A 26,967-nucleotide genomic window follows, 5' to 3' on the forward strand; every position below is an offset into this window, starting at 1 on the left:
GACTTATTTAATCCTATGTTAAGGAAAAAGGTCTTCAGTGAGAAGACTTAGATATCAAATGAGTGGTTGTTAGAAAAACTTAGAAGGTAAGAAAGTTTTAAATGATTTTACATGCTTTTCATATTTCAAGAATAGTACAGACTGAAAATGGAATCCTGACAGTTATTGTTATCTACTATTTTAATTCTAAGTAGAATAAGTACTAAACTCTCCCAGAGAAACAGCCATTATACAAAAGACAAAATCTACATATTCTTGTCAATAAATGACCTTAGCTATTATAGAAAAGTTTTGTTTCTCTCTCTGAGTAAATATATTTGCAAATCGAATTTTCTTATCTAGCGTTCTATCAACTATAAGTTATTAGTGATGAGTTTACAAGGACAATGAAAGGTAGACTTCAAAATGGCAATAGAGAAGCATGGTAAAACTTGGAAATATCTTCGGAATTATGAATAAAGAACTCTATATCTTCCATACAGTTTAGGCTTAAGAAAAGTATATTTTATTTCTCTATATATTTATATATATAAAAAAATAACAATTAACCAAGATGTTTGATTAACTCACTTTGGAGGATTGTGTTATATGAATATAACTTCATAAAATTGCATTAAAAAAAAGAACTCAATATATCTTCCATATGGTTTAGGCTTAAGAATAGAACGTTTTATTTCAATATATATATGATAACAATTAACCAAGATGTTTGATTAACTCACTTTTAAACCTGTTACATGAAAAGCAGAATTGGTAATTTTTTGTTTATATCATTTTATCTAGACACAAAAAGTACAACTTCTTCAATTGCTTAATATAATAACAGTTGGTCAAACATGAAATCAAGACTCATACCTTGAGTTATCTGGAATATTGAAATGTTTTCCAATCATAATGTAGAATATATCCAAGTTAGAGTTAGGTTTATCACATTTATTGTCCCTAGGAGACAGAATAAAACTAGCTTTTCTCAGAGATGCTAGGATGCAGGTCATTCATGACGTATCTAATCTTTCAACAGTTAGGAAACAACTCAATAATTTAATGCGTTTTGCAAACCATGATGCTCAGAAAACTGTGAGAAAATTTAGTCTTCATAAAGAATATCTACAAAGTAAGCAAGTTATGGCTCATGTTCAGAAGGACCCCTTTGCAGAGATTTCAGCCTATCTGCAAAATGGCTGAAGAGGTCTGTCTATTTGTATAGGAACATGTTTTAGGGTATCTTTTAGATAAAATCATGGAGGTAACTGCTTATCTTTGTGAGATGCATATTTTTTCTGAATCTCTTTTCTCCTCAATCTAACAAGCATTTATTGTATGCCTAAGTGTCTAAGTATACTGTTCTAAATTCTAGGGATACAAATAAGATGAAGATACCAAATTCTTTCAAAGCTTTTAGCACATACCTGGTGTTTTAGTTTGCTAATGTTGCCAGAATCCAAAACACCAGAGATGGATTGGCTTTTATAAATGGGGTTTATTTAGTAACAAAGTTACAGTCTTAAGGCCATAAAGTATCCAAGGTAAGTCATCAACAATTGGGTACCTTCACTGGAGGATGGCCAATGGTGTCCGGAAAACCTCTGTTAGCTGGGAAGGCACGTGGCTGGCATCTGCTCGAGAGTTCTGTTTTCAAAATGGCTTTCTCCCAGGACATTCCTCTCTAGGCTGCAGTTCCTCAAAAATGTCACTCTTAGTTGCTCTTGGGGTGCTTGTCCTCTTAGCTTCTCCAGAGCAAGAGTCTGCTTTCAACGGCTGTCTTCAAACTGTCTCTCATCTGTAGCTACTATGCTTTCTTCAAAGTGTCCCTCTTGGCTGTAGCTCCTCTTCAAAAGTTCACTCTCAGCTGCACTGAGTTCCCTCTGCCTGTCAGCTCATTTATATAGCTCCAATGATCAAGGCCCACCCTGAATGGGTGGGGCCATGCCTCCATGGAAATATCTCATCAGAGTTGGGTGGAGTGCATCTCCATGCAAATCTAATCAGCACCAAAACGTCTGCCCCACGAGACTGCATCAAAGAATATGGCTTTTTCTGGGGGACATAATACATTCAAACCAGCACACCTGGAGTGATAGGCATGTAGTCAGTTAGTTACAATACTATCTAATATGTGAAGCAATAAAGGTATGAGCAATAAAGGATTGAAGAATGTCAAGGTGTAGTGAGAAGAAGGCTGATTAATGGGTAGAGTGCCAACAGGGTCACGCAATCTTGGTGAATTTACAAGTCCTCTCTCAGGAAGATACAAAATTAGATGATGTCATTTATCCTATATCGATTGCTGAATTAACCTTTTATGAGATAGCAAAATGTAGTATTATACACTGGTTAAGGGGTTTAGATCTGGATTCAGACACACTTGATTATAAACCTATTTATTAGCTGTGTGTTCTTAAACATTTAATTTAACCTCACTTCTGTGTCTGTTTCTATAGCCTTTAAATGGAGATAATATTGCCAATGTTGTATGATTATTTTTATGACTAAGTGATATAATGCATGTAGCTCATTCCCAATAAAGTCTGACTCAACTTAAGCTAAAAAAAAAATGTTTATTATCACAAGAAAATGAGGTAAAACATGTATACAATTTGTTAATTCACATGGGATTTTCTTTTTTCCAATTATCTAAAATGACTCCTTTCACGTTTCAAGAACTATCCTTCTCAGGACAAAGGTAACTAGAAACATAAATAAGTAACCCAAAGGATGTTGGTGTAGATATGAATCAGAGCAAACAGAAGTGGGTATTCTGCACATATAATAGTGAAACATGATATACTAAAAAAAAGTGCAGAAAACAAATGCATAGCTTAATAATTACTATAAAATGTGCATCTTTATGACCACTGCCCAAATCAAGATAGATAACCTCACCAACTCCTCCATAAGTACCCCTCATACATTGTCTCTCAATTATACTGCCCTGCATCCCCCCAAGTTAATATTCCTATCTTTAATGATAGTTTTTATATATTTTCCTTAGTTTATCACAAAAGTATACAGCCTTAAACATTAGATTTTAAGTTTTCAAACTTTATATACATGCAATCACACACTGAATAATTTTTTTTGTGGCTGGCTTCTTTTGTTGCAATATTATGGGTGCAAGAACATCCCTAATTTCCATGTAATGGTAGTTCATTTGTTTTTCATTGTTATATAGTATATTACATTATATGAAGACAACAAAATTTTATTTATGATTTCTACTGTTAATGGCATTTGGGCTATTTTCAGTCTTGACCATTACAAATAAAGCTGTAATAAACATTCATGTTTACATCTTATATTGCACATGCACATGCATTTCTATCAGGTATGTACCCAGAAGAAATAGTGCCAGTTCATAGGGAATGAATATTTACAATTTAATAGACATGGCAAAAAGTCTAAACCAATTTAAATCCCTACAAGTAGAGTCTTAGTTCCCATTGTTCCATAACATTTTTTCAGTCTTTAAAAAATAAAAAATATTCATACGAATTTTTAGCCATTTGCAGGGAGGGGTACTTAGTAGTAATTTACATTCCCATGATTATAGTTGTCTTTTTGCAATGATTTGTATTTCTACAGGCATGGTAGATAACAAGCCCTTTGACATTTATATGTGTTCAAATAATCTTCTGAGGATGGATTTCTCACTATTTTGATAATACATTGCAATAAACAGAAAGTCTTAGTTTTAATGTAGTCTGATTTATTGGTCTTTTCTTTTATGGTTAGTGTTATTGTTTCCTATTTCAGAAATTTTCCCCTATTCCAAGATCTTGAATATTTTGTTCTTATCTTCTTGAAGATTTATTATTTTTACTTAACATTTAGATCTAGTCTATTGGAATTGACTTTGTTGCATAAGATGGTAGTGGTCATATTTTATTTATTATTTCCCTACAATTACCCAATTGTTCAAGCATCATATAGTGGCAAAGGTCTCATTCCCATTGCTCTCCAGGTTTCCTTTTTCCTATATTTTCTGTATATGGGGATACTGAATATTATAAAGATGTTTCTCATTCAGTGTATATTTCTAGAATGTTCGTAGTCCCTTCACCAAATCTTTGGTTATTGAAAGATTTTACCTCAGTTTACTGACCTTGATGTGGAATAGAACCTGTTGTGCATAGGCCCTGATTCAATTTCTGGTGTTTTGCAAGGTTTCATCTAACACGGCTTTGTGGGAATGGAATCTTCATGATTACTGATTCCTGGTCTGTGCTTTAAAAATTGATTTATTCTGCTGCTGCGTATGAAAGACTTTACCCTTCCCAGTATGTTCAGCTTTCAGGTGCTGAGCATACCCACGATGCTTTTATCCAGATATTGGTATGCAGAATACAACCGACTACTGCCATGCCTATTTACTGGGTGTTTCTGCTTCTGATTGGATTTAGAAAGAGAGTCACAGTTGTGACAAGGCAGAGGGAGAAGAGGTTGACTGTGACCTGCTCAGAAGTCAGTTACCGTTGAGAAAGGCAACAGATGCTTAGTTTTCTTGGCTGTGTGGCCCCCTGCGGCCCAGTGTTGAGGGCCAGACTATGGACCAGGTTGGTCCAATGTGCCTCCAAAATGTGGGGTGTCCATCAGGAAGGTTATAAAAGTCTGTGGTCTAGGCTTGTGTTTCTTAATTCTATCCTATTAACTGCAAATAATGGAAATCTTTTTTATTAGTTTCCAGTGGTGGTTTGGGTGTTTTTTTTTTTTCTTTCTGTATCCTTTTATGGCAACTTTAATGGAACGTTAGGAGACAGCACTCTAGACTATTCGTCTGATGTCACATTTTATCCAGAAGTTATAGCTCTATACTCCTTAATTAGAGAAAAAAATCCAAGCAGGCCTTGGTTATAGCTGTAATTTATGTCAGGGTTACACCATTTCCTCATAATACTCTTGTTAGAGGACCCTACCTATTACATAGAACAAAATATTTTTTTTTTAATTTCAGACAAATAAGAAACAATCTTGTCAAGAAAATCACATATTTACAACAAACATAACCCCTATTAAAAACAAAACTAACAGAAAAACACATCATATACTGTGACTCAGAAGAGATTGCACCCACTGGTGGAAATGTAGTAAGTGCTGCAGAATTAATTAAAATCCTGTTTCCTCTGGTAGAGAAATTTTTCATTTAAAATGATACTTATAGGAAAATAATGTTTTTATTTTTTAAGTATCCTAGGAATAAAAAGTCTATTAATACATATATATTCTCCTTAAGTAATTATGATGCAAATTCTCCTGGGCAAATCAACTTTAATTATGGGTTCTAGGAACGCCAAAAGTCACTTCAGTGCCGTTGAGGTGTGGCTTGCAACGCTGATGAGAACCTGTCCAGGCTTACTACCTCCTTATGTCAACACTGCCTCTAGTTCACATAGTTGTCAGAAATACAAATCCTTTATAATTAGTAACTCTGGAATACTCTTATCAGATAGCAGGAATTCTAAGTTATTGTACCCCAACTCTATGATGATCTGGCAGAGATAAGTGCTATTTAAGAAATAATACTAATAAAGTACGATTAAAGAAATAACAATTAACATATGCTAAGCAGAAACCAAGCACTAGTCCAAGAACTTTACATATATTAACTCATTTATTGCCCACAAAAATTGAACAATAAGTACTATTTTCCCATTTCACAGATGCTGAAACTAAGGCACAGACTTTAAAACAGATGGAAAAGTGTTTGCATTCTCTGTATTCTTAACCACTGCTGGGAAACAATACCAAAGAGCACTGAAAAGCTTATAATACATTTTACATTACTCTTAGATTACCACTGAAGTTGCTACTTGTGGATTATAGAATTTTTAACCAAAATCCTGTAATTCATCTACTGATCAGCTTTCTAATCTAAAGTCCATAAAACTTAAGTCTACTGCTGTATCTATTGAAAAACAAATACAAAAAAACTAATGGCTGATTAATTCAATAACCATAATTTTAAGTTACATTTATCAGAGGTTTCTACATGCAAGCACTTAGCTAAGCATTTACATATAACAATTAATTAAATCTTTAATAAGAACTGATGTGTAGGTTCTATCATTAGCCCAGTTATGTAGACAAGGCAATGGTGCCCAGGGTCAGTGGTCAATCACTGCAAAGTGTGGATTAGAATCAGGAAGTCTGACTGGAACCCCAGTTCTGAAGCACTGTTCAACAAATAGTTTGAAGATTTATAAAATAGTACAACAGCTAAGGAACCCGAAAGGTGCCCTGCCACAGAACTGCAAAAAGCTTCCTCAGAGGCCTGGCAGGGGAACGATATACATGAGACTTGGACACCTTGGTATCTCATTTGCCACGCTTAACAGTTCCAGCTAAATATTAAGAGGCACTTTCAAGTTAAAGAGCATACCCAACAGAAAACCTAAGGATCATTTTTCTTTCATCTAGCTGTACATGATCTTTTTCTCTAATCAATCACAATGCATTTTCTTCAACAGTGTTTTCTGTATATCTACTATGTTGCTAGGAATGTTTGTAGGCCTTGAAAATACAGTGATGAACAAGACAAAAGGAGGTGGTATCCTCACGGAGCTTACATTCTGCAGTGAAGGCAGATGTAGTAAATAAGTAAATATATAACGTAATGCAGACAGTGACAAGTACTATGCAGAGATAAGTTTGGAGCATTGGAGGAACATCAGTAGAGGTCATTTTAAGTCTTTAAAAAGAGATAAAAGCAAGCCTTTCCTTTTAGCAGATTAAAAATAAAACCACAGGGCTTTAAGTTAGGAAGAGAAGACTCAAGGAATAGACAGAAGTCATACTTCTTTTTATATAAAAGGGGAATAATAATACCAGTACTTCACATAGTTATTTTGAGGTGAGGATTAAATAAGATAATGTATGATTAAGATAGTCTCTGCTCATTTCCATATCCTATCATTGAACTTACACATGGGGTATTAAATAAATGCATGTTAAATAAAAGGATGAATAAATGACAGGAGTAAATAGTTTCTTAAGTTATTATACACATACTTCTTATTAAAACTCTTATTAATAATTATGTGATGTTATTAAGTAGGTATATATAGGACACGGAAGAAATTCTGAAGAGGAAGCCCTTTGCATAGCCAGAGAAGTGAAAACAAAAACAGATTTCTAAGCAGATTTAGTTCTTAAAGTAGCTCCTAAATTTTATTTCCTAGAGAAAAGAGATAAATGAGATCAGGCCATTGTAAACTTAGCAAAACTGAATACTTAGACAAGTGCTGATTAAGCATCTTGTTGACTTATTTTTGTTAAATTGATTCAAAAGAATGCTCATGAGTTGTAAATTTGCTCAAAACTTCAAATCGTTTCATTTAGGCCAGAGGATATTGTCTGGGCAAGTGACTGATTTTATTTTTCCTGGTATTTTGACAAGTACCCACTGGTGTATTTTAGTTTGATCAAGAAGATTCCTTGATTAGGGCACATTTTAATGTATCAAAATACCATATTTTATGGTAAATGTTTTAGTTACCCATTGCTGCATAAAAAAATTACCACCAATTTAGCAGCTTTAAACAGCGCACATCTAGTCTTTTACATTCTATGAGTCAGGAGTTCAAGCATGGCTTAAGCTCGGTCCTTTGTTTAAGGACCACACAAGGCCATAAACCAAGGAAGCTGCAGTCTTCTCTGGAGGACCGATTAAGGGAAAGCCATTTTCAAGCTCACTCAGGTTGCTGGCATAATTCATTTCCTTGTTGCAGAAGGAATGAGCACCCCAACTTCTTGCCAGCTCTCAGCTGGTGGCCACTCTCAGCTCCTAGAGGCCTATAGTTCCTATAGGCTGCCTGTAGTTTCTCGCCATGTGGACGTTCCCAAAATGGTGGCTTACTTCATCAAGCCAGCAAAGAGAATCTTCAGAGTGAGTCTACTAGCAAGATGGAGTCTAACATAACGTAACATAATCTGAGGAGTGACAGCCTATAATTTTTGTCATATTCTAAAGCATAGAAGCAAGTCATAGGGGAGAGGATTATACAGTAGTATAATCACCAGAAGGTAGGAATCATGGGAGGCTATCCTAGAATATGTCTGTTACAATAAGGTTTATGTACTAAACAAATCAAAATTAAAGACCTGGGGTAAAAGATTAAAAGGCTGGTAAAATAAATAAATAAATACATACATAAAAACTGGAAAAAGAATGCATGGGGGAAGGGAGGCTTATGTTCTCATTCACCTACCTCCTCTATAGTATAGCTGGGGGATAGCACATTATTTGGAGAAAGTCGCTTCATAGGAAATAAAAATAGGAGAAAAGAGGAAGAAAATGAGGGAATCCGGATTTTACTCATGGTTCAATCCCTGTGTTTGTGTCTTTAGACAATTGACCTTTTCTCTTTGAGGCTCAACAACCTTACCAAGAGTCAAAGAGTAGACACTGTAACAAGTAAGGGTCCTTACAATATTCTAACATGCTCTTCTTTTCACTGGATATTTCTCCAGGAGGCTACTTTCTGTGATCTCTCAGTATCCTCAACTAACAATGGCTAGGATTTTTATTTCTATACAGAATTATGTTCACATAAATATCTAGTGACTGAAATCACTTCCTAAAGGGCTCTAGATGTCTTTTTAGAGAAAGAACTTATAAATTACAGTTGTGATCTGTTTACCACTGGTCTCTAATTTTGATTTGTTTAGTACATAAACTTTATTGTAACAGACATATTCTAGAATAGCCTCCCATGATTCCTACCTTCTTTAACATCATGAAAGAGAAAATAGGGGGCAAGGACTTCACTTACTCCAGAGTTAAATCAATAACAAAAATAACCACAATAGCAAAAACAACAACAAAAAACAAACATTTGTAAATTTAGAAATAAAACTTTCAAATAACTAAAAAGTCAAAGAGATAAAATACAGTGGAAGCTAGAAATATTGAACTGAAACGAAAAAACATTGTACACTTTAAATGAATGATTATATAGCATGTTAATTATATCTCAATAAAGCTATTAAAAAAACAATTCCAGATGAATTTTTGATTGTGAAATGCACAATCTATACAGTTTCTAGAAGTGAATATGGGACAATATATTTATGAAATTAGAGTAGGTAAATATTTCTTAAGCAGAACATAAAAAAGGAAACTATAATGAATTTGCCTGTTAATGTAAAGCAACTGTTTATCAAAGGAAAACTCCAGTTTTCTAAAATATCCATCTATAAATTCAATGTAATTTAAATCTAGAACTCAATTGGGGTTTTGTGTGTATATATGTAATTTAGTAAGCCAATCCTAAAATTCATATGAAGTTTTGAAAAAGAATCAGTTGAGTGGACATATCCTAAAAAATACCAGTATTTATCATAATTCTGTAGTAATTATGGTAGCAAGGTATTTACGCAGGAACAGACAAATATAATAAACATGATAGAAGTCTCAGAAACTTACCTGCATATATATGACAGAGAAACAATTACAATTCTGTGAAGAAAGGGAGGACTAACCAATTGTTGGCACTAAGAAAATCAGTTATTTTCACGAGGAAAAAAAGACTCTTCCTAACAATATACAAATAAATAAGTCAAAAGGATTAAATACTTAAATGCAAAAAGCAAAGCTTTTTAAAATTTTTAAATAAAATGTAGGAGGATATGTTTATGACTTTAGTAGGAAAGTTTTTCTTGTTTGTTTTTGACAAGAAAAAAGCACTAGCACTAGTCACAAAGGAAATAGCTGGCAAATAATACTACAACTTACATAAAACCTTGCCCATCAAAAGATAGCAAAAAGAAAGTGAAAAGATAATCCCTAAAATAGGAGAAGAAAGTTTGCATCCATATAACCAATAGAGGATTAGTCTCTGGGCTATATAAATAACTCCTATAACCAACAAGAAAAAGCAAGTAACAGGAAAACATGACAAGATATTGGGATGAATATTCCCCTGAACACAAATAGAATTACAGAAAAAAAATTTAGAAAGCATTGAAGAGTTCATTGAAGAGCATGGAAGAGATAGTAAGAAATCTCTCAATCAAGTTCAGGAGAAAGTAGAAACCTAGAAGTAAATTGCATACCTGAGCATTTAAATTGCTTTTACTCGGATGACATTTGCAGATCCTGCAAATGTGGGCTTTTGTATTAGCACTTTCTGTGTGCTGAGTGCCAGGGATACAATGGCAAATGAAGTAAGGCAGCCCAGTCTGCAAAAGATATTTTTAGGACACCTTAGTCGTAAGTGTACTTGAAATATTAAGATACTCCCTTCTTTTGGCTCAGAATTGGTAACAGATGAAAGGCAGACAGATCCCTGAAGAGAAGGGAAACCTCAACACAGAGGTCAAATTTTACAAGGGCAAGTTAAATTCATTTGCATTTTGGTAAAAGCAAGATAAAAACGTCAAGTGAAAATAAAGAACAAGGAAAACAATATCTCTAAAGCATGGAGTGGCCCAGAAAGTTACCTGGGTCAAAGGCCATTGATTCACTTGAATATTTAAGTTGAAATAGCAGACCTCCAGATCAAGATATCAAAGTTTCTGGCACTGAATAACTGCTTCGTATTATTATCCATGTCCTTGACCATATATATAGAAGTTAGGAAACATCATGCATGTTCCTAAGCAAACTATTCTAAACTATTAGATGTTCATCATTAATCACATTCTCTGAGAGGACAAAATAAAATATCCTATACCCTTCACGAAGATGGATGTGATCTGATGAGAAATGTATTGGAGCCTACAGAAAAGACGAGCCCTAGGCCATGTTCCTTACATTTGTAGAAAATCATTTTTTTATGATCCAGCAGTCCCGCACTCCCCTTTCCTTCCTCCCAAACACTCTCAATAAGATAAGAATCTCTTGAGACTTAGGAAGGAGGAAGGATTATCAAACAACTGTTTTTGTTAATGTCATAAAGCAGAAGACCTTATTGTCACATCTATAATCTACACAGAGTACAATAAATCAAGTCACACAGGAAACTTTGAAAAGAAGGCACAGAAAAAATACATAATATTAATATCTATATTATCACAAGCTTACTTCTTTCAAGCTACTCTTCCTGTTAAAAGTTAGATCTTTATAGGAGAAAAGAGAGGGAAAGAGAAATTAACTCTTTGAGGCCCCCATGGGTGTCATTTAAAATTATGGTTCTGGCTATTTGTACTTGTATAAGCTTCTCCTATATTGGTAGTTTAGTTTCTTAAGCTGTAAAAAAAACAGGCGTAGACAAAACTAGTGGTTCTTGACACTTGTTTGGTCACAGACAAAATTTGGAGAAAAAGACACATATTTATGTTTTCATTTAATTATGCATTTGATTTCAGGGAGTTCACAGATCTCCTGAGACTCATGTATGAGCCACCTAAGAGGTCCATGTACACAAAGTTGAGAACCTCTGGATCTGACTGTTTCCTAGAATCCTTCAGTTTTATGAGTACCTGTTTCTCTAACCTAAGCTCGCCTTGGCAAGACTCGGCAGAAAGGAGAAGTTGAATCCCCTACAGCAAATCCTCCAAGCCCTTTGGAAGCCCCATGGCTAAAGGAACAGTGCAGTCATCTGGATTTACATGGAAAAAAAGAAAAAAAACAGGCATTGGCGACTATACCCAGCATTTCTCCTCCCGAATAAAACATTATTTTCTGGAGACTATGGAAATTCAACATACAGTAAGTCCTTGTTTTAAAACCAAGGTTACTGGAGGACATTCATATTTCTTTCATTTTGTCAAGACAACATGACTTGAAGTTGGAGTACACCCACTTCCATTTTCTATCTCTTGTGACTGTACAAAAATCACTTAATTAGTTCTCAGCATCTTCATTTATAAAATGGTAGTATTAAGGCTTATGTATTTCCCAGCATAATAACTGTGAAGATAGCAGCTGATAGAGATGTAAAACAACTATCTAGACTGCCAGACCACTTAGGTGGGAGATAAATGACAACTGTCATCTGGGAAGTGATTAGACAGGATAAATATTGTTTCTCAAACTTTAATTATGATTTTTGTTGCCATAGCCACATATCACCTATCCAATATTATTTTTCTTTAAATTTCACTCTTTCTAAAAATAAAAATAGCCCTTGCCTAAGTTATGTTAAACCAAAAATAAGAGGTTTAATGCACTGGTTATATTTTTATACACATTAAAATAAGTCATAACTGTTAAGTTGTTACTGTGCCACTTAAAAATTATTTTGAAATCTATTCTTTGGCAAATGTGTAGCTATGGTAAGCCACTAATACCTTAACTCAAATTAATCTTAGTTTATTCTTTTCCTTGGCAAAGAGCAAGAATTGAGAGAAGGTGGTTGGAGTTTTGATGGTGGAAAGGGAAGAAGGAAATGCCCTGAGAAGGGCAGGAGGGACTGCCTTGGGCATCTGGGGTTCAGCCTGTGGGTCACAGTCCCTGAGAGCTGCAAACAAGGAGAGGGGGGATGGAAGGCTAGGGCACACGATGCATGTGATTTAAATAAAGATTAATGTTACTGACTTCAGACTGGCCGAGGGCCGGAGTAGCTCATGACGTTCCCAGCATTAAAAAAAAAAAAAAAAAAAAAAAGCTCTGTATAACGGCGGGCAAAAGGTAACAGGTAATTCATCACTTTAAAAAATAGAAATGAAAATATAAGACCAGAGTGATCAGGGCATTAAATTGGTAGGCAGAAACACTGGCTCTCTGCTGCTGATAAAATAATGCATATCTCTTATAATGCACCCCTTTATTAGAACAAGGCTGTGATTCTGCAAAGGATTAGAAAGTCACTACCTCATTGCTCATCATTTAGACAATACTGTCCCCAGAACTGCCTACTGTAGTCCTCTCCAGCAGTCTCCTGCTTGGACAACAAAAAGTTATGTCAATGAGCAAGGGATGGTAAAAAAAAAAAAATCATATCTCAGGAAAGCCAGATTAATAATCCTGAGTTGCATCAACCTTCATTAACCTAAAAAGTAAGCACACATACAAAAACACACACTCGTAAACACAAAACTAATGTATTTAGCAACTATGCTGAGCTATGTGCTAGAGATACAAGGAGGCCTCTATCATCCAACAGAATGTTTTAAGTGCCTACTCTGTCCCAGAAAGTGTTTAAGGTAATGAGGCTAGAGAATGATCAGCAATCTAAAGAATAAAACGGGTACCAAAGTAGAAGTCCTTTACACTCCAGTTTGAACAAAACAATGTGTACGAAGCACCTATTATGCTGAAAGTTGTCCCTTTTCCTTGACCCTAGCTGTCTTTCCACCACACTGGGGCCAATGCAGCCTAGTGTTAAAAGCTTATTATTTGGAGCTACTAAGACCTGAGTTTGAACTCCAGCTATGTGGACTTGACTTTATTGATTTCAGTGTCCACTGGCTTCTTCATTCAAAAAGTAAGTCTAGGATTCTCTACAATGTAGAATTAGATACAAAAAAGTATTTATTTAGTGTTCTTCTCTACTAGTTACTACTTAAGGCATAGGTGAAAAACAATGAATAAGACAGATAAAGAGCCCTTACAGTCCGACTATGGAAATAAATAAGTTGATTTACCTAAGAGTGATTAGGAGGCAGCTAATGCAGTTAGTTACCACTGTAATTATTAAACGATGATATTTTGAGTGGGGGATGTGATAGGGGATACATGCACATAAAAGAAGAGTATATTAATATAAGACAAGCAGCAGGTATTAAATGACAGATGAATGCCTGGCATAAAATAGGCAGTTTTAGAACTTTATGTTGAAAGAGACAATTAATATCCCAAAAGTTAAATACAGGGAGTTATCCTGGCATTTGTGGTTGACAAAGGTGGCTTTACTGAACAGATAAGTTCTATTAATCAGACAATATCAAGTAGAATGACTCTACAAAGTCTGACACATGCAAAGAAAAATAAAAAGCAAACAAAAAACACCAGATGGTGTCATAACCATTTAAGCAAAAGCATCTATCAACATTCACTCTAGAATTGAAACAGAGAGATGAGACAAAGCAGAATAAATATCTCAGCTCCATAACTTCAATAAGACCCTAATGTGTACTTTCATTCATGCTAATGCCTCAAAGAGAATCCAATTTTAACAAATAATATTTTAATTCTAGACAACTAAACTATTCCAACACCATGTCTAATGATGGATAATTAATATATTTTTGCTTATCTATGTTGGAATGAGAAAGTCTAGAACATAGAGGTGACCTTCTCCTTTTAAAGATTTATTTTAAGATATCAATCTTTTGCTTCAGAACTTACACACAGGATTTAGAGAAGATATTAAGCTGTACTCTAAAAATTAAGTATCTTTGGCAATTACCATTTAATAAATAATATGTAGGTAGTTATTTGGTTTTTGAATTTTTATTTTCATTTCTTTTTAAGAAAACATCTTCAGAAAATTATAAATTATAGGGCTACTCCAAATTCAGTGGTGTTTGGTAGAATATGGAAGTGGGAGTGGAATTGGGGACTATGTGGAAAGACTAGATTAAAATTCAGCTCTTTCTCATCTGGGTGCAGGGAGAATGTGGATAAGTTATTTCAAAAAGGAGAATTTCTAGAATTTCTAGAAAAAAGTAGAATTCCAGACAAACTCTGGCTCTGAGTCTCAGGTGTCATACATATATCCAAAGTTCCAGGGACCAACCAAGTTATACACAAAGAGCTCAGCATCTCAGAATTTAGAAATAGCCATTACAACTCAGGATTTGACTACTGTAAGAGCTTACAATCCAGGAACCTTTAACATAAGCTTTCCCGATAATCTATGCTCTCAGATTCAGTTCTCAGAGTTTGCACATTATAGTTAGCCCATATTAGTGAGATGTTACATTTGTCTTTTCATTTGTGATTTATTTCAGTCAACATACTGTCCTCACGGTCCATTCACCTAGCTGCATACCTCACAATTTCATTCCTTAATATAGCTGCTTAACATTCTATTATATATATATATATATATATATGTCATTTCGTTCATCAGTCAATGTACCCTTAGGCCACTTCTATCAGTTGCGAATCATGAATACTGCAACCATAAACCCCACTGTGCAAATGTTCATTCATGTCCCTGCTCTCAGTTCTTCCAAGTATATATCCAATAACAGGGTTGCAAGACCATATGACAATTCAATACTTAGCTTCCTGTGGAACCACCACCCTGCCCTCCAGATGGGCTGCACCATTCTACTTCCCCACCAACAGTGAATACATACATCCCTCTCACCACACTTTCTCCAGAACTTGTATCCCTCTGTTTGCTTTTAAACAGTTTTATTCACACACCATATATTTCTTCCTGAGTAAATAATCAGTGACTCGCAGTATGATCACAGTTACGCATTTGCCACCCCAGTCTATATGAATGTCAGCATTATCCCATAAAGCAAATGTTAAAAGGCTGAAAAAGAGATCAGACTTCAATTAGAGATGCGAACAAAATGGACTTTGTTAGGACTAAGGTAAACCAGATTAAAGGGTAAAGGACAATATTGATGGTGTTTTAAAACTTCAACTTCTCTGTGAGACCAAATGAAGAGTTGTTTATTTGGTGCAAAATCTATGTTTTCAGTAGCATACTATATAATTTAACTTGTAAGGACAGTTTGTTCAAATGCCATAATTACATGGAACTTCAGATAGGGAGTGAGATCTGTCTTGTTTGTATAGGTTAGTATGAAGCCCCAATACATCCCAGAGTCATTTGGGCAGAGAATAAAAATGTGTTTACAAAGCCCCTTTGAGGGACTGGGGAAAAATGTGGAAATATTAAACTTTCACCTGGGGAATTACTGATTTTCTCACAAGTATTGGGGACTACCAATTTAGAAGGCTGATCTCTAGATCTTGGAGCTTGCCCTTATGAAACTTGTTACTGCAAAGGAGCGCTTACTTATAATCGTGCCTAAGAGTCACCCCCAGAGAACCTCTTTTGTTGCTCAGATGTGGTATCTCTCTCTAAGTCAGCTCTGCTGGTAAACTTACTGCCCTCCTCTCTATGTGGGACATGACTCCCAGGTGTATAAATCTTCCTAGCAACATGGTACATGACTCCCAGGGATGAGCCTAGTCCCAGCATCATGGGATTGAGAAAGCCTTCCTGACCAAAAGGGGGAAGAGACATGAAACAAAATAAAGTTTCAGTAGCTGAGAGATTTCAAATGGAGTCAAGAGATCATTCTGGAGGTTATTCTTATGCACCATATAGATATCCCTTTCTAGTTTTTAGTACATGGAAATAGTTAGAAAGAAATACCTGAAACTGTTGAACTGCAACCCAGTAACCTTGATTCTTGAAGGCAATTGTATAACTATATAGCTTATACGGTGTAACCGTGTGATTGTGAAAACCTTGTGGCTCACACTCCTTTATCCAGTGTATGGACAGATGAGTAGAAAAATGGAGACAAAAATTAAATGAATAATAGGGGGAGATGGGGTGTTTTGGGTGTTCTCTTTTACTTTTATCTTTATTCCTTTTTTTTTTTTTGGAGAAATGAAAATGTTTAAACATTGATTGTGGTGAGGAACGCACAACTATATGATGGTACTGTGAACAACTGATTGTACACTTTGGATGATTGTGTGGTATGTGAATATATCCCAGTTAAAAAAATGGAAGAGAAAAAAAACACAAGCATAGAAATCTTGGAAAAAAAGAAAAAGTAGAATTTCTTATGACTCCTTTCCGTAACTGAAAGGAAGGATATGGTGGGGAGGAAAAACTAGGAGGTTTGCTGTTTACTTGTCCCTGATGTCTCTTGCAGCTTCTTGACAATGACAGCTTTCTGATGCCCTCAGAAAACGCCCCATTTTCTCAATAAGCTTCTCTACACTGAGATCTTTCTATTGCTCAGAGCCATCTTGTACTACCCCATGAGAGCTGATTTTTAAATTTTCGGGAATTTTGTGAGTCAGTTAGTCTCACATTGGTAGCTTAAAATTGGCCAAAGTGGGATTATTTACATCATGTAAATCAATAAATGCTTTTTATTCATTATGTATGTATGTATTCATTTATTCACTGGAGTGTCCTTTTACCATCACTGCTTGTACTTATCAACTGCAAGAAGACAGAGATCATATCTGTTTGGTTCTTAGCCTAGTGCTTGGTATGTGGTGGGTGTACATGGGCTAAATATGAGAGTTAGGAAATATATTCAATAATTTATTCTCGAAACCTATTTATGACCCTTAAAATCATAAGTGCTCAGCCTCACAAAAAACCCGAATTGTGTAAAATGTCTTTGTTGTACCACTTCCATCATTCCCCTATGATAAGACATCAAAAAAAGGGGTGCACAGGAATAGATTACATAGATGACAGAACTTGGCAATAAAACATGTATTTAATGACAGCCTCTGGGCACTCAGTCCACACTCCTAGACCAGATATCACCTTGTTGGAGGGACAAAGCCACCCAGAGTGGATGAGTTTAAATAGGAAAGATAACCTGTTTTCTCAACTGAGACTTGGGGAGATAGAGTCTTGAAGTTGCTTTTTAGCAACCTGCTACTAAGAACCACCATGGTTTAGGAATAAAGAATGCAATAGTGCTTGGGTTAAATGGCTATAGTGACTGTTTTCTTAGAGGCTTTGGAAGCCAAGCGGTTATAATTCACTGAAGGGTCCTTGCAAATTAGGTTGGCATCTGCAGTGCAGTGACAAATACATTAGGTATGGGTTAACTAGGATCACAGTGCCTTAGAGAAGATTCTTAAAAATATTATTCAACAAGTGTTCAGTTAATGCTTTTCTCCACCAACAGCCTCTCCTGTCTGCCTATTTTGACCCAGTACTACGTAAGACCGTATCAACTGAAGAAGACAGATTTTAAAGTCCAGGCTCCTCATGGGTGGCAGTTGCTCTAAACTTTGTCCCTGCCCCAGGAACCCTTTCTTTTTACAGATAGCTGTTTTTATTCATTAGTGAAAACATTTTACTTCAATATCAGAAATACTAGAAGCTTCCTACTAACTTTAAGTTCTCACATTAAGATAAGAAATCCCTAGAAGGCAGTATCTTATATATCTTCTTGTTACCAAAGGGAGAATTAAGGAGGACTAAGATAAAAATTTAAATCTACACTCATAAATGTATTGAGCACTGGCAAACATTTACAATTTTTTGAAAACAGTGTTTTCCAATACAGTGACATCACAAAGTAAAACACAATTATAACACAGTTGTGCTACAACACAATTAAACATAATTATAGAAATTGTGTAAATGTGGGTGTGTGTGTCTGTGTGTGTGTGTGTATATATATTTTCAACTTACTCCTAAGTGGGAAAATGAAATGCAAATTGAAAGCCCAGATTTGTAGGTATCTACAAAATCAACCTCAAGTCACAAATATAACTTCCATCATGCTCAACATGAGTCAAAAATGTTTATCAGGCAGAAAGAATTGAACCCATTTAAAATAGGTCATGAGGGGCTGGCCTTTTTAGTTATATTGCTTGGTTATGTTTGTTTTTTTGTTTTGCCTGTTAAAAATTTCTCTAAGCAACAAGATTCTTATTTTATTAACAAGAATTCTTACTGTTCTTTGTTTTTTCAACTCCATATAGCTCATTTTGACCAGGTGCCTCATTTCATCCTCTTCTTTCCATCTCTCTTACTTGAAGATAAATTTTGTTAACAGGGTCCAACCTAGATATGATCAAGACCCTGCCAATACTTTTCATCATTTATTTCATGCTTCAGGAAGAAAATGGCTTTCTAGTACTTAACATTCTCTAGACTTCTTTTCTCAGGTTATAAACATGTAACATATAACATCTGGGAATCTCTTCTCATCCTCTTCTTTACATCCCCCTACTCACCACCTGAAATCCCATTTGTGCAGAGCATGAGCGAACTAAAGAGAATGTGTCATCTGGGTGGAGGAAGATGAGGAGGAGGTTTTACATCATACAGTATATTAGACAAGTCTCTTCTCCAAGATCATTTTTTCTTGGTTTCAATTTTTTTCCTGAGGTACCACTTCTCTCTTTTGGATCTCTCCTTTCTCTAATCCCAACATCACTCCCTTTCTTAGTACAGAATCAGACTGCATGGATCTAAGGCCAGCTTTGCCACTCATCCTGACTGTGTTCTTGGACCAGGTACTTAATCTCTCCAAGTCTTCCATTTTCTCACTGTAATAATGTGAACATCCTTTCTTTGCAGAGCAGTTACTATGTACCATAACTATTCTAACCTCTTTAATGTAGACTGATTGATCGATTCCTCACAAATAACTGATCAGGTAGGTATTCTTTTCTGCCACCACTTCCACAACCTGTGCTTAGATGGGAAATATGAGGCACAGAGAATTTAAACAATTTTCCCATGGGCACACAGCATGTAACTGGCAGCACAGGATTCAAATCCATGTGTTCTAAGTCCAGGGACCAAATTCTTAACTTTCATCTTATGTCAAAAAAATTGGTATCTATAAAAAGGAGAATGAGGATCATATCTATTTCATAGTTATTTTATGATAAAGCAATAATTTTATTATGTAAAGCCCTTATTGGTAAAGCCCTTTGACACATGAAATTGCTCAGTTAATTTTAGCTCTCACTTTTTTTATTATTTTTATTTTTTACTTACTACTGTTGTCAAGTATATAAAAGACCAACATGATATTTGTACTCTATAAACAAAAGACCTTTCATTGCCATATTCGACCTTCAGAGCCAAACTGAAATTCGTTGAACTGAACCAGTTCAGCTCACTCATCATTTTTTTCACGTATATAAGGAGTTACACTGATAGGGCTGAGTTAATTGGCAATGTTTGTTTTAACAATGTTTTAATGTCCCCCTTCTCTCCAACCCCGCCTTCCTGTAGCTGCTCAGCCAGCTTCTGTTCCTGAATAAAACTTCTTAGGTAAATCCATGTTGTTCTCAGAACCCAGGGGTGTCTCTTACCTTGGCCTCCACACAGACAGGACCCAGTCCAGACTCCATGCCCTTGCTTGTGCTGTTCCTCCAATTGCCCAAACCCTTCTCTGCTCCTAACAGTGGCACTTTAAAACTACCTTTTTATTTTTTTTCAACTTTGCTTTTGCTTTCATAGTAATGCGGGATCAGTACAAAATATGGAAATAATAAAAAAACTACTAAAGGTAACAGACATAATTTCTATGACAAATTGAGAGTTTTCCTTTCTCTCAATTTCTCCCTTTATCCCTCCCCCAAATATAGATGCCATTCCATACATGTATGCATAAATAATATATAAGCTATGATATATATGTAATATATAACACATAATCAGAATTTTATACATACTGTTATGAAATCTGTTTTTACTCAACAACAGACAATGAATATTTATATTAATCAGTACTCTTTTCATCCCAAGTGACAGAAATCCAATTCGAACTGGCCAATCACAATATCCACCTAACTACAAGTCTTTTGCTGCTCACACATAAAAATTATTCAGCTATCTACTCCTAAAAACTCCAAGAGTAGAGCTAGTTAGCTTCAAGAACAGCTGGTTCTGGAGATGCAAGTGACTTTTAGGATTCCCCTATTGCCACTATATCTCTTCTCCATCTCCATCTCTTAATTCTGGTTTTTGCTTGCCCCACCACACACCTCTTCTTCTGTTGGTCTCATTCCTTCCTTCCTACTAAAAGGATCTTCCCATAACTGGGAAGAGAGGGTCTTTCCCTATAGTTCTGGAAGGACATCCCACAGTGGAATTCAGCTTAGGAAACTTGTCCATCACAATACCTGTCTTTCCGTTAAGAGGATAGAGATCTCTGACCGGCTAGCTTAGAGTAGGGAAGGCGGGTCAGCCCCTTCTGAATCACAAAGGAAGGGATGCTTGGGCAAACCAACAGGAAAAGCCCACTACACAGTTCTATATCAATACATAATTTTTTATCTACTGAATTTGAGTTCGGTCAGAAAACAAAAGCTATTCCAGGTTAGGGTTGGTTGTTGATTACAACTCAGACTCAGCTGAGGCTATTTTCCCTCTGTTTTAGTGCAAAGAATACAAAAGGGATCAAAGATACACAATACTGGGGCTCTCTGAACTTTTCCTTCCTCTTCAGGGAGGAGTATCTGAGCCTTGGTGCACAACAGCTCATGTGGAGCAGATCTCTGTGGCAGATCAACGTCTCACTGCCTTTAATATTGTGTTTTCCAGGGGTGGGGAATTTCTGTACTACAATTACATATCCCCATGTTTTAGCTAACGTTGTGCCATCAGTCTACTTGAGGATCAATGGTACAGGTTGGCCATGTCTTATTGCACTTATAAACAGCTGAACACTATTCTGTTTAATGGTTTTATCATTGTTTGTTCAACTTTCTAGTGAAGGATATTTAGGCTTGTTTTGCTAAATTGTTTGTTATGATCCATAATGATGCAATAAATACACTTCTCTGGTAATTTTATTAGTGTAAATTCCTAGAAGTGAAATTATTCAAACATTTTTTAACTGCTGTTAAAGACAAGCTTGAATTCCTCCTCCTTTATGAACTCTACGTTAACTCTTGAAGTCCACGTGAATAATCATATTCTACTTAAAGCTGTAATGATTTCCTAGTATTCTCTTTCAGTAGTTCAGAAAGTCAAGTTTTTGTGAGCTCCTGTTATGAGTCAGTCTCTGCACAAGGTACCAAAGCAAAGTAATTACAAAAAAACACAAAATAATAGATGGCCTATGTCCTTTAAGAGAGAGCAATTTAGTAGGTGAGACAGATAGGGTACAAGTAATTAAAATTTGGTATGATTGTGCTATTGTAGAGGTGGGTGTAAGTGCTATGCAAGGAAAGATGAAGCAACCGTCCAGAGAAAGAGAAAACTCTTCATTGCAGAAGTGATAAGCGACTCGAGTTCCTGAAAAATCAATAGGAGAGGGGCTGAGCATGCCTAAATAGAGGGGACATGGAAAATGGAGAGTGTATTTAAGACTTATTGAGGTGTTAATTGTGACAGAAGCAAATGGTCCCCGGAAGGAGTGTCAAATCATATAAAGGAGAATTCTTATGCACACTAACAGTGGAGAAACATGACTCTAAAGCAGATTATAACCATCCTCATTAGACCACAAACAAGAACTATGTTTTACTCATTTTGTATCCACAATATTTTCTATAGTACCTGGCACTATAGGTGTGTGTATTTTTTTAACAACTGGATGAATGAATGAATGAATCATTCAACTTACGATTGTCTTCTAAATTCAGTTTTTTCTCCTGCTGAAAGATTTGAATTTAAAAATTTTAAAACAATGTGCAATTTTCTTACTGCACAAAACAAATAAAAATAAGGGAAATTTAAATATTGCCTATAACCATAACCAATAGTCTCTCAAACACACAATTACAGTTTTGCTTTCTAATCTGCTTTTCTTACTTTTTTGACATTTTGCCATATAAAATAATCAACTGCAAAGTGATTTCTTAATATCTGCAACCCCGTGGTCTCCACATTTTGCTGTCCCACTCTAGGACAAACCACCATCACCTTTCAGCTGGATGCTGGTCATCCCCACCACCATCCTACCTCCCCCCACCTTCAGGTGCACATAGGGGTCTTATGGAAACAGAAAATGAATGTTACCCTTTTGCTCAAAACTCTTCAAGGATTTCCTTTTAAACTTAGAATAAAATGCAAATGCCTCATCACAAGTCCCCTGCTACATTATGCGTGTGTACTTCCCAGTCTCCTCTCATCTCTGACTTTTCTGTTTCCCACTCTTTGCTGCTGCTTCCACAGGCCACATATCTGTTTCTCAAAGACGCCTCTCCCTGGAATGCCTCTTTCTGCCCTTCTTCCCAGGGTTGCCTTCTCACCCTTCAATTCTTGTCTTCAATATCTTCAGAGAGGCTGCTTTCCTGAAAGACCCCAGGTAGCTCCCCTTCCACCACTCTGTACTCAATTCATTTCCTTCAAGTATTTATGACAACGTGCAGAAAGGATCTCTGCATTGGTTTGCTATTCTATTTTTTTATTCCTCCACTAGATATAAGTTTCACGAGGGTAGGAATTTTGCCCTTTTATTCATCAGTGCATATCTAGACTTAGCATAAAGTCTAGCACGTGATAGGCTCTCAAAATGTAGAATACACTGGAGATAGTAAAGAGATATTTAAGGCAATGGTTCTCACATGTGATCCCTGCACCAGCAACACAAAAATCACCTGGAACTTGTTAAAAATGCAAATTCTCAGGCCTCAACCGGAACTACTGTATCAGAAGCTCTGGGGGTGGGGGGCATGGGGTACAGCCCTACAGGTGAGTGTGATGTTCAGTAGTTTGACAACCACTGTTCTAAAGTGTCTGTTTAGAAAAAGAAATGGGCATACTTGTTTAAAAGTTATGCAACTAAAATTTCTTAGAAAGTGAGAGTTGAAACTGAAAGATCATTGAGTGTAATCTCTCATTTTATTGAGGAAAATGAAAGTCCAAAGAGATATTTTTCTTTTAATTAAACCATTTGGATTAGTTTTATTTATAAGTTTTTTTAAATAGTAAAACATACATATTTCTTAAATACATCAAGTATAATTATGTATCATGTACTCTGCCCTGAAAAGAACCCCCAAATGTAAAGCTACATCTACACTGATGCCTGAGAATTAATTCAGGTGAAACTATGGAAAACTTGCATTTCCTACTACACTCAAGATGGTTCAGACACTGAATTGCTCTAAATTATTTATAAGACACTATCTTTGGGATGGATTTTCCCCAAGTTATTTTAGTTACTTTATTTAAAGGGTAACCAATTATTTTTCACATTTGAGTCCCTTATTACATAGAGCTGTCTCATTAAGCAACATAGTATCATAGGGTTACAAAGAAGATAGAAAATAATCAGTGAAGATGAGACTTCAGATTGGAATGAAAACACGTGAGTTACCTGACCTGTGTAACTGGATAAACTATGACTCTGAATAACATGTAATAAGTCTTGTATCCAAAGAAAGAATAAAAAAGACGTATCCAAGGAAAGAATAAAAACTATGAAGCAAGTGTAAATGCTCTTTAAAAAGGTAACCATAAGAAGGAAACAAATTACTGATTGTATTTCCATAATGGAATAGGTATTGTATTAAGTGCTGACACTTAGATTATTTTATATTATTCTCTCTCCATCCATTATTATCACTCAAAATCACAGGAACTCTGGTTTATCTAATGAAGATCAAAAGCCAAGCCTTATTCAGTAGAATAGTCTATGATGGAGTATAGGCTGTGGCTTTCTATAGTGTTCTCAATGAAATAAACATTTTTTTTAAATAGGTAAGCTTTAAATGCCCACTTACTGGAAGTTATTGACAGAGAATAGATTTAGGTATACCTTTCCTTGGCACTGTTATTTATATTTTAGATACTTTATAAGGAATTTTTAAGTACTTATTTTACTTTAAATGAACAAACAAAAAGAGCACATTTCCATTTCTAAGATTATCCATTTAAAGATCTAACCTTGAATATAGACTTAGAAATCGGACCACAGATTTCCAAATGAAAGCATTTGACATTTTAAACAAAAACACAAGAAAAGAGAAGAAAAAGAAAAGAAAAGAAAAGAAAGGGCTTTATAATAAGACAAACTTTGTTTTCCTATCATCTTTAAATCCAAGAGAAGATAAAGAGAGCAGGGTGAAAAAACACCTTGTTCCTAGCTTAAACCATAATGAATTTCATAGTTCTGACATTTGTTTATTTTAACACTTAATGCTATGAGATATGCTTTTTTAAATGCAGAAATTTTCCTCAGTTTTTCTAATTTGACTGAAATAATTCAGTAAAAAGTTTTGTAAATGTAATTTCTCAAGAATATTTAAAAATACTTATTTATAAAGTAGCCATATTTCATTTTTTTTAAATCACAAACTATTTTTAGAGTAGAATTTGTGAATAGTTTCATCAAAATCAATAATAAAATACATTTTAAAATAGTCAAAACTTCAGAGGTGGCATTTATTTTGCATGCAAGACTAACACTTTGATACTTTAAAAAGAACAGCATATTTAGATCATGCCATTCCTTATTTTTAAAAAATATATTTATAATATTTTGAAATAACAGATACACTCATCCCAAATCCTGCAATCAATATAAATTATTCTTAATTGGCTTCTCTACATATTTTTAAATAAACAAAAAGTATAGGAATATAGAATTCCTAGATTGACAAACTTTTAAACATACCACGATCAAAATTCTGGGTTCAGCTGCATTTAGAATCCTTCATTGCTGACAAAAGAATCTCAAATGACAATCTTCTTTAAAGCACTCTTCAGCATGACAACAGAAAGTTCTCCCTTCCACGCCTGCTTTTTCCATTAGCTAGACTGTTACATATTGAATTCTGCACAAAGCATTTGACTGCAGGGTTTTTAGACAACTCTTTCAATGCCTGAGTCTGAATAATGATTAAGAAAAATCAACCCATCTTTTATAAGAACTCCTGTATCGCTTTTTATTAATTTATTTTTAGGGTGGTGGTGATATGGTAGGATATGGGGCTGCCTTCACGTGTCATTGGTTAATACTGTCTATGTATGACTCACCTAAGTGACATTTAGTCATACAATGTCAGTGACATTTTGATGATTTTACTGACAATTTTTAATAATCTATTGCACATTCTTTTATTAACTGAAAGAGCTAGACAGATTAACAAAAAAGATAGGAGGTATGTTTCACTTTGCCAATAAAACAAAAATTTTTATTGGTGAACCAGGCAATACTTTTTTGATAGCCGAGTGCTGTTTGCAAGAGTTTTCCTATACATTTTTTTTCCTATTTTTTTTTCAAGGAAATTGCCTCATTTTCTTGTTCACTGGAGAAGGGTACAGTAGAAACCTTTATGGTTTCTAAAAAATCCTGCATCTGTTAAAATTGATATTGCATTATATTGGCTCTGGGTTGCATACAATGAAGTGATTGTAATATTAGAGCAATATAATTGACTTACCTAAAATAATGTAAAATAAAAATTTGATCGTTTTTGCTTCCTTGTTAACATTCATGTGATGATATGCAACACAGGATTTACATTTCATTCTGTCAAAAAAGTCTCCACAAGGCAGCTTGTAATTTGGGACTGATAAGACACTGAACCTAAGAAACAGCCATTTAATGAATATGGTCTTGAATTAATCAGCACACTTAAAAATTGACTTTACAGCAGGCTCATAAAATAGGAAATCTTTACTTCACATAATTTGAACGCTTTAAACACTAAATGGTTTAGTGTTGTAAACCAACAGTAGTGAGAAAGATTGCAGTAATCCTTGTGTTTAAATTGCCTGTGGTATTAAAGCATTAATAAAATCACAAAGGTTTCCATGACTGGAACTCTCATTGGGAATACTGATTTATATCTTGCAAGGAAGTCAACAACCAGAAAAAAAAAAAAATTAATATAAAAAAATCCACAAACATCAGAAATTATTCAAGAAACACAGGGGTGATTTATATATTTTTGTTGATGATTTCTTCTCCCTTGAGAACAGTGATGCTTGCTCAAATTAATGCATACTCATTTTTATTTACTTACGTGGTGGGAGTAAGAGCTCTGCATGCCAATGTGAATGGAGGAAGAGGACAAGTGAAGGTGAAGAGCTAAAGCAGCAGGGAAGGAGCTGGTATTTTACACTTTTCAGTACCTGAGAACTAGAGCCTCAATTTAATTTTATTCTCTTCTTAAGCATAAAACATAGAGGAAATCACAATAGCCACAGTCCCTTAATGTACCATGATCATTTCCCAGTTATGCTAACATAGTCCCTAACTAGTCCTCACACCTGTCTTGTGGTTTCTATAGCCCCTTGTGCATACCTCCACTAGAGTAGTGCAGTGCTGACCACTGTGGTTGTCTTCATAGTATACCTGCCCACTACTCACCTGATGTTTAACAGGCAAGTTATCTAGCAACACTGAGGCTCTATGCCTTCACCTATGAAATAGGAGTCAAGATAGACCCTACTTTCTTGGGTATCAACACAATCCATGAAAAGTGCT

General features: G+C 35.2%; 1 protein-coding gene across 9 annotated transcripts in view; it reads right to left on the reverse strand.

The window, feature by feature from the left end:
- ANO3 (anoctamin 3) overlaps positions 1–26,967 on the reverse strand; it is a 334,560-nt gene that overhangs the window by 146,604 nt on the left and 160,989 nt on the right. The window contains exon 1 of one of the 9 annotated variants that reach the window (XM_037839170.1): positions 25,150–25,387. The exons of 6 other annotated variants lie outside the window; for them this stretch is intronic. The gene's annotated coding sequence lies outside the window, so the exon portion shown is untranslated. Of the gene's footprint in view, positions 1–1,409; positions 1,426–25,149; positions 25,388–26,967 lie in introns of those variants that run through there. 2 more of the 9 variants (XM_037839171.1, XM_037839173.1) reach the window with 2 other exon arrangements.

Source organism: Choloepus didactylus, chromosome 6 (assembly GCF_015220235.1).
Source record: "Choloepus didactylus isolate mChoDid1 chromosome 6, mChoDid1.pri, whole genome shotgun sequence".
NCBI lineage: Eukaryota > Metazoa > Chordata > Mammalia > Pilosa > Megalonychidae > Choloepus > Choloepus didactylus.